This window comes from Ambystoma mexicanum, chromosome 5q (assembly GCF_040938575.1).
Source record: "Ambystoma mexicanum isolate Mex_15411 chromosome 5q, UKY_AmexF1_1, whole genome shotgun sequence".
NCBI classification, from domain to species: domain Eukaryota; kingdom Metazoa; phylum Chordata; class Amphibia; order Caudata; family Ambystomatidae; genus Ambystoma; species Ambystoma mexicanum.
The window spans coordinates 401,858,423-401,869,037 of NC_090933.1; the positions used below are offsets into that span (position 1 = coordinate 401,858,423).

Here is a 10,615-nt window from a genome sequence, read left to right on the forward strand (position 1 = left end):
TCAGCTATCCCCCTGCAAATACCTCCCCTCTTGAGCTCTTCGCTCCTCTACCTCTAACTCCATCAGGGACAGTCGTTTTTCAAAGAAACGAGCTGGGGGTAGATCTCTGTCTTCGGCTGGGGCCTCCCTCTGGAACAGCCTCCCTGCCAGTCTGAAACTTGAGGGGAACCATCTCCAGTTCCGGAAGCACCTCAAAACCTTCCTCTTTTCTTCTGCCTTAGCTCCCTCTCTACCCTGCTGATCTGCTCTCTCTTGGCACCGTGCACCTAGCCACACTCTGTCCTCCGAGGCCAGGTACCTGTTCACCCTGCCACCCTCCCGCACGGCCTCCTAGCCACCCCTTGCACTGGGGACTGTATCTGTACCCATACAGTCGCCCACCGCCCCATTTTCTTCTTTTTATGCACTTATCAGACTTACCCAGTTCTGCTGCTGTAAACACAGCACTTGCCACTTGCTGGCTGCACTACCACTGTTTATTGCCTCCATTATCTATTAATTTGTATTTATTATTATTTATCTGTTCTCCTCTGCTCCGCAATTTCTACTCTCCCCCTTCCATGCACTTTTCCCCTTTCCCTTTCCCATGCACTTGCGCGTTGTCAATGTCACTGGACCTAGTAAGATCGTTGTTGTGTTCTCCCCTGTTCCCCTCCCTTGCCTTGTCGCAATCTGAAACACTTGTGTACAAGCGCAATACAAATATAATATCATATTGTGATAACTTGGTACCTGAACAACACCCGGACCAGCAGGTAAGTTAATTGTAGGTTTATTGTCAGTAAGTTGCCAGGATGAAACATCGGCATTTCCGTTCAAGCCAGCATAGCTCTCAACTGTAAACCTTAGAACCAGCTTTCAGAGCATAACATCCCCAACACTCCATACACTCTGACATCACCACATTCCATACAACAGTGATGTCACCACCTCACCTCAGATACACATTACAACACATATCATATCATATCTCTGAACTATTGCCAAGAGAAAGCTAGTAAAAGGGAAACCACTCTTTCTGATGAGATGAAGCAAATCATGAACTGTGTTAGAAATTCATGAGTTGTGTTAAAGATGGCTTTTGAAACCCGACAGAGGGATGCTAACGGAAATTTTAAGAGAAGTAAATCCTGCATCATGATAGTATTGCTATTCAGAGTGAAAGGCCATAGTGAACCCGACAGAGGGAAGCCCACATTGCAAGAAGGATCCGAGCCTGGCAGAGGGAGATGCAAGGGGCAAAAGAATTCACCCAATGTGCAAGATCACCGAAATAACTTTTGTTGTTTTTGATCCAGCAGGCCTTCTAAGGCAAGAGACTTTGTCGAAAGAGACTTGGCCCCTGAAGGTTCTGATATCATTTAATGGAATTGGGAGTCTTGTGCTGGAGAGGCCCAGGAGTGTGCTGTGTTCAGGAGCTCTTCCTTGTCCCGTGCTTATAATGTGGGGACGGGCGACCCCATTAATGCCATCCTGACTTACATTTTGTGAAAACTTGTTTTTTTTCTGGTGAACATTATCCCACACTCTTTTGTAACTGAGTGGTAGGGATTGGCAATCGTTTTCTTTTAGAAAAGGCCTTTTTATTTTGACAAGACGCTAGTAGGGCTGCCTTATTATTGTTTGATGGTTGTAGCGTGAACCCATCTTAGCTTTAGGTTTATATTCTGTGTTTTTCTCACCCATGCATCCAGTTGAATAAACACCCTTGAACTGTGATCACTTGTGTCTGTCTTTACTGTTGTCACCATGAGTTCCTTACATATTCCAGTACAAAATCCTACATTTGCTGCACTGCATGCCGTGCAAATTGTGGAAATTATACCCTGCGCATGATGGTAGTTGCCTGAGATGTGGCAAATCTGATGCGGGCTATGTCCATGTTATGGGCCTGCCCAGAATTGGAGAGGTTTTGGCTAGGGATATATTATGTACTGTCTACTATGTTTAGGAGGCATATTGAGAAATTGCCCATGAGCATGTTATTTTGGAGGTGGTAGGGTGCTCCAGGGAATTGGATGCGATCCTATTTGAATGTGTGAAGCATGGTAGCCAAACGTTGTATTCTACGCAAGTGGAAAGACCTACAGCCACCTACTGTGACGGACTAGTTGAGGGAGTTACCTTGGATTGGTAAGTGGGAAACCAAAAAAGTGACGGTGGAAGGTTTTGAATCAGTCTGAACCACTGGCATTGCTCTGGGCAACCTTCCACACCACTGTTTTTTAGACCATCTGTGCCATTGCAAAAGGGGTCCAGTCATATGCAAATCAGTCAGGTACTGCCACCAATGGGGGCAGCCCTGCCCGAACGGCGAGGCCAGGTCCCCTGTGCATGGAAACACAAGCAACACCATCACACCTTTTATTTTGCTATTGGTGAGTGTGAAGATACATATATCAGAATGCAGCCAGTTGCGTCGATACCAAAAGACATATGGGGAGAATTCCAGGTATACCTACCTAAGGATCCAAAGTGTTATGCATAATACTAGTGCTGATCCACATAGCTGTTGTAGAGACGATTTATACATGTGATCTCTGTTATGACGATGTTGCAGTTTGATGTACCTGCCAAGCTTAAATAAAGTTTACAAAAAATAAAATGCCATGCCAAAATGAAAACATGTCCAACTAGCTGCACAATGTAGACCACTTTGGACACGTAATAATCATATTACAGTAAAACATAGCACGCCACATTAAGACATACCTTGACTGGGTGCACCAAAATACCAGTCGAAGCAATTACACTTATCATGGTTATTTTATCACAGATGCCCAGAAACATATACAGTGCCACAGTAAAAAAATGGCTAGAAGGGCTGCAACCAAATGCCAGTCTAGCCAGGTAATTACACTTAGCAAGAGTGCTTGATTAGAGAGGCCCAATAAAAAAAAAGTCAAGCCACATTAAGAAATGACTAGACTGACTGCACCAAAATGTCAGTCTAGCCACTAATAGCATGCCTGCTTAGCCTGGACATGGATGACCATTACGATTTAGCGCACAACCCCTACAACCCACATGTACCCTCTCCTTCCCCAGACCACAACCCCCAAAATCACCACCTCAGCCCAGAATTACCTCCACGTCCCTCTTCCTTGTCCCAGTACTTACCTATGAGGCACCTTGCCTCTGGGACGAGGAAGAGTGGGACGAGAAGTAATGAAGATTACAGGTAACTAAGCCAGGCATTACCTCCACATCCCTCTACCTCATCCTAGTACTTGTGTATGTGTATGAGGCAAAATGTGCTTAACGGAAATAATTTCTTTATGAAGTCAGAGTGACTTCAAAAAGAAACAATGGACCTCATTACGAGCATGGCGGTAGCCGTGCCTGTATGGCAGGCACGGCTACCGCCATGCTCGCTACCGGCACCGCCTCCCGTGATTGGGCAATAACCAGCCCATTACAAGATGAATGGGCTGGTAATTGCCCATTTGCGGGTGGCGGTATTGCCGGGCTCCCGATCCCCATTCTGCCCAATAGGGGGGATAACTTTTCAAATGTTGGTAGAGGTGCTAACTTCACGTGTGGTGGGAGGAGCAAACTTATTTGTGTGGGGTTATCTAACTGCTTTACGCATTTTAATGAGACTATTCTAGTGCAGCTTCAATGTTACATGCAGTTAACTTTCTCATTTAGGCCTGAAAGCACCCACTTATGGGCTGCTGTGAGAATGACTTGTCTACTGTTTCCGCTCTACCCTTCCAATCACTCCCCTGGCATGCAAGTACTAAACCCACATCACAATTTCAATTTCAATTCAATCTGTATCCTTTTCTGTCAGGCAACTGCTCTGAAGGCCAGCCTGGTCAAGACAACATAGCCCACAATTTAGTGCTGAAGCCCAGTCAGCTCAATGGTGTTGCACCACTACTTGTGTTTAATGCCTTGATTAATTACTGCTAATCTTCTTTACACCTAGCCCTATTCTTCATCATCCCAGTACTTGTGTATAAGGCAGTACTTGTGTTTGAGGCACTATGCCTCATACACAAGTACTGGGATAAGGTAGAGGTACATGAAGGTAATGCCTGATTTAGCTACCTGTAATCTTCATTACTCCTAGTCCCACTCTTCCTCCAGTTCTTACCAGTGAGGCAAGGAGCCTCATACGTAAGCACTGGCACAAGGAAGAGGGATGTGGAGGTAAGTCTGGGCCAATGAGCTGATGTTGGCGGTTGGAGTAGGGGATGGAGGAAGAAGGGATGTGTGGGGGTTGGGGTTGTGCAGTGAATCATAATGGTCGCCCATGTCCATGCTAAGCAGGCATGAAATGTGGTATTAGTGGCTAGAGAGGCATTTTGGTGCAGCCAGTCTAGTAATTCCTCAGTTTGGTAAGACTTTTTTACTGGGCATTTCTGATAAAGCAGTCCTGCAAAGTGTAATTACCTGGCTAGACTGGCATTTGGGTTCTGCCAGTCTAGCCATTTTTTTACTGCAGCACTGTATATTTTTCTGGGCATCTGTGATAAAATGATATGTTATGATATGATAAGTCATATATAACGCACCTGTACACAAGTGTTTTTAGGCACAACAAGACAAGAGAAGGAAAACTGAGGGAGGACAAGACAAATGATCTTACTAAGCCTTGTGTCATTCAGATCGTACAAGTGCGAGAACGAGAAGTGCAAGGGGAAAAGGAGGGGGAAGTGCAAGGGAGAGGGGAGGGGAAAACAGGGCAGAAATGCTCTGAGTAAGTGGTGCCAGGGCACCACGGCTCTGGGTAGTTCAAGGAGAACAAGGGACTGTAGGGTTACAGTTACAGCCCATAACTGCATGGTAGGGCTGGAGGCAGTGGAAGGGTGACTGATCAAGAAAGAGCCTGGACTCACTGAGACAGAGGGTAGCCAAGCAACCAGTTGGTACAGCGGACAGGTAGGTCAGCAGGGGAGGGAGCAAGAGAGAAAGCAGAGGAGAAGAGGAACTTTTTGAGCTGCTTCCTGAACTTCAGGTGGTCCGGCTCAAGTTTGGGAGGGTCAGGGAGGCCATTTCAGAGGGAGGCGCCTGCAGGGGAGAGGGATCTACCCCCCCCCCCCCCCACTCTCTGCCTGGAGAAGTATCTAACCCTTAGGGCTCGAGAAGGAAGGTATTTTGGAAGATAGTGTTGGATGTAGTGCAGATACCAGCCCCAGAAAGCCTTGTGGACAACGAAAAGGGTCTTCAACTTGATCCTTGCAGCCACCGAGAGCCAGTGGACAGATTTCGTGGATGGAGAGATACAGTCCCTGAGCTTGAGGCCAAGGATAAGTCTCACAGTCCTATTCTGGATTAGTTGCAGAGGGTGGAGACTAGAGGAAGGCAGATTGAGAAAGTGGCTGTTGCAGTAGTCCGGCCTAGAGAGAACCATAATTCTGGAGACAGTGAGCTTCTGGGGGAAAGTGAGAAATGGAAGAGTCCCTTTGAGGAGGTGCAGCTGGTAGTGGGATTTCTTAGCGACGTCCGAGATGTGAGGAGAGAAAGAGAGAGTGGAGTTGAAGATGACACCAGGAATGAGCGAGAGAGAAGAGTAGGCTGAGGTGAGCCTGAAGGAAAGCTGAGTGTCATCCGCATAACACTGTAAGTTAGAGGAGAAGGTAGAGATTAGGTGGGTCAAAGGGGCCAACTAGAGGTTGAAAAACCAGGGTGAGAAGATAGAGCCCTGGAGAACGCCACATGTAGAGAGAGGTGGCGGAGTGAAAGGGACAAAGTTGGACAAGGGAGTGGCGGTCCAAGAGGAAGAAGGTCAGCCACTCCAGAGCCTGATCCATGATGCCCAGGTTCTCACAGAGTCAATTGATTAGGATGGCGTGGTTGACCGTGTCGAAAGCAGAGGAAAGTTCCAGGATGATGAGGACAGAAGGAATGCTGGAATCAAGGTTAGAGATCAGATCTTCACAGGTGTTCAGGAGAGCAGTTTCCGTGCCTCTGGCAGCTCCGGTGCCAGACTGATGGCCATGGAGACAACCAACAGATTCAGTGTGGAGTGTAAGCTGGCAGTTGGCCAGCTTTTCCAAGAATTTGGGAGAGGGGAAATTTCCAGTGGCAAAAGAGTGATTACAGAATTCGGCCAAGGCTGGATCGTGTCAACGTGGTCCTTGATGGTTCTGGAGGAGCAGACGAGCACCTGTTTCGATGACACTTCCATAGATGGGACTTATCTAGAAACCTTGTTAGGTGTTAGAGAGAAAGATGAGAAAGGAGGAGGAGAGGGAGAGATGGCCAAAGGGGAGCGAGAGAGGAAGAGGGAGAGGAAGAGGAGATAGTGGACAGGATGTCCTGAGTTTTAGCAGAGAAGCGAGAGGCCAAAGCTGTACAGAGGGCCTGTAGAGGGAACAGGAGAGGTAGCAACCGCAACAGGATTGGCCAGTTCCTTGCATATTTTAAAGAGTTTGGCCATGTTGTTAGAGGCCGCAGAGACGCAGGCTTGAATGTGTACTCTCTTCTTGATGAGTCTTATTGCTTCGACTGGCATTTTGGTGCAACCAGTCTAGGTATGTCTAAATGTGGCCTGGCATGCTTTACTGTAATGTTGTTACGTGTCTACACTGGTCTACATTGTGCAGCCAGTTGGACATGTTTTCATTGTGGCATGGCATTTTTAATAGCAAAGCATTAATGTTCATGTGCACTGTTGGTGACTTGCATGTTTTGGATTGCTGTTACCCTACACAACAATAGCAAACACTGTGGCTTTTTAGTTAATTTTTCCCAGAAAGTGTGCTATATATTGCATTAAAACACATATTAATATCTTTCTCCAAGTGCAGTGTGTGGCATACCCCTTCATCCAACAACCACACAGAGACATTGAGCCTTTTATCGACGTGTTGGCCTGACTCTTAAACACAAATGCTGGACAATCCTTTAACCAAAGATCAACCTCGTCCTCTTGCTACCTATCTATGACCTCCCCAAGTCACTATACCTCAGTACTTTTAACACATAGGTACTGAATCTCCAAAAAAACAAAACGAAAGGAAAACAATTCCCAATTTTATTTCATATAAAATAGAAACCTTCTAAAACCATGTAAAATTGTAAAAATTCCTAAAAACCTTTTACAACAATTATCATAAAATACGTTTGCAAAACCATACAAAACTCAGTGTAGTGCTCAACCCTGTGACATCCTGCCTATACAAAACGAAATAGCGTACAGTGCGTAGAAGGACATCACTCTGCCTAAAGAAAACACAATGGTCAGTAGCTCACGAGTTCAATTTGACTCTTAGATACCTCGTGCCTTTAACTCAGTGTCAACATACCCCTTTAGGTGCTACTGTGGGGTTTAATCTCAACTGAATTTGCAATGTTCTTAAAGTATTGCCACTAGCTCACAATACTTTTTAATTACCCCTTCATCAACACGTTTGTGCGTTCTGCACAAGCGTGGTAATCTAGGGCGGCCCAAAGTGTGGCACGGCTCGTGATTTGTTGCCGACTTGGGGGGGCCCCCTCAGCATGGCTTGCAGGGGGGCCCCCAGAGCTTTTGTTACGCCACTGTCCGTGACCCGATTTAAAGAATTTCAAGCTCAAATACTGGCGTCCCCTGCTTGCCAAGCATAAAGTTGGCATCCTTATGTATGCAGCTGATAGAGTACGAATCTTAAAGACCAAGATGGGCATTCTAAGACAGCTGACAGATCTAAGAGTCTTGTGCAAGGAAAGAGGAGTTTCCATTAATCATTCTGAAACGGCGGTAATGGTCTGCAGCTCTGTATGCAAAATGAAAACAAACATCACTATTGAAGGGGACCTGCTTCAGCGGGCATGGCTTCATTACTATTTGGGGGTCAGTTTCCAGGACAATGTAAAATGGACCTCCCAATGAGCCAAAAGGGAAACACGTTCTCAAAAGACGCTATGGCGCAATGACCACACTAAACTCCCACACTGGCTCTCAGCTGCCCTTGACCACATTGGACATATATTCACCCCAAGCACCATCTGCTGCACTACACGTCACATGGAAACTGGGACCAGAGCACTTCAATGTGTGGCCCTTGGTGAACTTCTTTAGATTTGGTTACGCTTAAACAGATCTAATGACCTAAGACTTTATAATGAGATGTTCAGAGACGCTGTGGCGTCCACAAATGCAAAGCGTGGAAGTTGTACGCGCGCCTTCATCGCCTATCGCATGGAATAGGGATGCCGCGCCCTCTGAAGGAAGGCGCTGCAGTTATGGAAGAGCCAGTCAGGCCAATCAAGGCTAAACCTGACTGCTTGCATCTGGAAACCCTGTTTCTTGGTTCCCTTAATTTGACAAGCTTTCCAGGCTATTTGCCATTCAAAATCAACATGGTCCCTGAACTTCATCTCAATGACATATTCCCAAGCTACAACAGGACATATACGTCACTTTAGACTGAATGTCCTGCCTGTAGCACAGCTAACCCACAAATGGTCACTGAATTCCTCAAAATCGTGTCTATGCTGCATTCCTGAAGTAGAATCCCCTTAGAAGAAAGAGATGTATGCATCCGGGCTTTCTGGAGTGCGAACGGCGGATAGCACATGGGCAACACCTTAGCTTTGAATGCAAGATCACGCAGAGCAGCAGAGGTTCGAGTCCCAGATCCCGCGCATTATAAATTAATAATCGGTATGACGCATGTTCAGTGACTGAGGTATACGTTTTATGCAAATTGACTGATCGTAAGGAGGAAACATTGGCAGTTTTTAGCTTTCTGGGAAACCTGGCAAATTCGGTCAAAAACAAAGAAATGTCGATTGCTGATAAACTATTTGCTTTGGAATGTTCTTGTTTGTAACCTTTTTTGACGAATATTGATGAGGATTTCGAATAAAAGGCCTACGAGACACAACGAAATGCAGATGTTGCCCGAAAGAAAGTTGCTTTCATGGATCTCCTTTTCCTGCTTCGCAGTGTCGCATGACCTAAAGCGCCTTGAGGCCAACCCAGTGGCAATTGGGCACAGTGCAAATGCCACATTACACATTTCTGTTTCTTGGGATTATTGGTCTGTTGTAAATGTGCATAAATGGGCGCGCGGCATGGCTGCCTGCTGGTGATAGGTATGCTATAGGTGTGCATGAATGTAATGTCTACAAGCAGTCTGGGCTCTGGCCTGAAGCTGGCCAGTCAGTGGGGAGTGCAAACTGGTCCCGCTCTAAACACTTGTGTGCACAAATAGCATCGTCTTTCCATCTGAAATCGCGCAGTAACCAGAAACCGGGTGCTGTAAATCCCGGCAGAGCTTTGGAAAAGACCATATATGGAAAGTCGCTTTCGGGGAGTCCGTAACTGTCCCAGAAAAGAATGGTTTGTATTTTGCACAGCGAGTTTACATGACCAATCTGTGTACACAACTCCCACTCGCTGTATTTGTTGACTGGATTCCGAGTGTGTCCATGTTTCTGAGATCTAATACAACTGGTGGCATAGCGGTACAATCACACCAACACTCTGTACATATCTAAAGTACACACACATTGTCCTCATCCTTTGTGTCATGTCGAACCACATGTATAGAACAATACTTGACCCTTTCATTTCCCGGATGAACTGAATTCGCTCCTGCGCTGTATAATGTGTACTTTGTAGCAGATGATAAGAGAGAGCATTTCCATCAACAATGCCTGCACTGCACTCTTTGGGTAAACATCCATCGGAAATGCATGGATGATGTCATAAAACATCACCAGTGATGTCATTCATGTGCGTGCCAAATGTAGTAGCTGATGTAACATGTGATATTGTTGGGAATACATTAGCGTGCAATGAGTGTGAAGCTCCTTAACAACCACATTTAACAATGCTTGCGACTTGAACATTAAATATGAATGTAAATTCAAGTGCAGTTTATTAAATATGAATGTAAATTCAAGTGCAGTTTTAGGTTTCCCTGTATGTATCTATACATAGCAACATGTATATGTATGTATACTGTAACGGTAACCATAACTATAGTTATATATAAGTTTATAGAACTATAGTTATAGTATAATAACTATAAGTGTAACCTTAGTGTCAGCTCAGTATGCCTGCGCTGTACTGACTTTCCTCCCTAAGGCCTGTTACTGTACTAGACGCTTAAAAGTGTATGATATGCCTGCCTGGCAAGCGAGCAACCTGTAACAGCGCCACGATGCCCCTGGGCAGATAAATAAATAAAATAAATATATTTATAAAGACATTTGCCAAACTGATTATTCACATTGTAATGTATGGGTTATAACGTGGGATGTTAGTTCAACAGTTTAGCCCAATATCATGTCACAACTTCGTGGAGGAACGTTATGTGACTCTGCGGAGAGGGTGTATGTACATTCATGCCAGCAGTTGGTTCCATGGTGTAATGGTTAGCACTCTGGACTCTGAATCCAGCGATCCGAGTTCAAATCTCGGTGGGACCTGTACTTTTAAAATGTTTCTTCAGTTGGCCAATTATTTAATTGGCGAATATTCACTGCACATGTTTTTCAGTGCAGAATAATCACTGCTATGAAATTCCCCAGCCTTTAAAAAAAAAGGAAAAACAGATTGGAAATGAGATAAAGACTTTACAGAGATGGGGGGGCGCTTGAGGGCTGATGGGAGCTATGTGGGGGTGTCCCACACGAATTTTTCATGTGAAATCAGTTGTAAATTCAGTTT

General features: G+C 45.4%; 1 non-coding gene across 1 annotated transcript; it reads left to right on the forward strand.

The window, feature by feature from the left end:
- Positions 1-10,302: 10,302 nt before the first annotated feature.
- On the forward strand, positions 10,303-10,374 carry TRNAQ-CUG (transfer RNA glutamine (anticodon CUG)). The gene has a single exon. It is a non-coding gene; the product is annotated as a tRNA-Gln (tRNA).
- Positions 10,375-10,615: the final 241 nt, after the last annotated feature.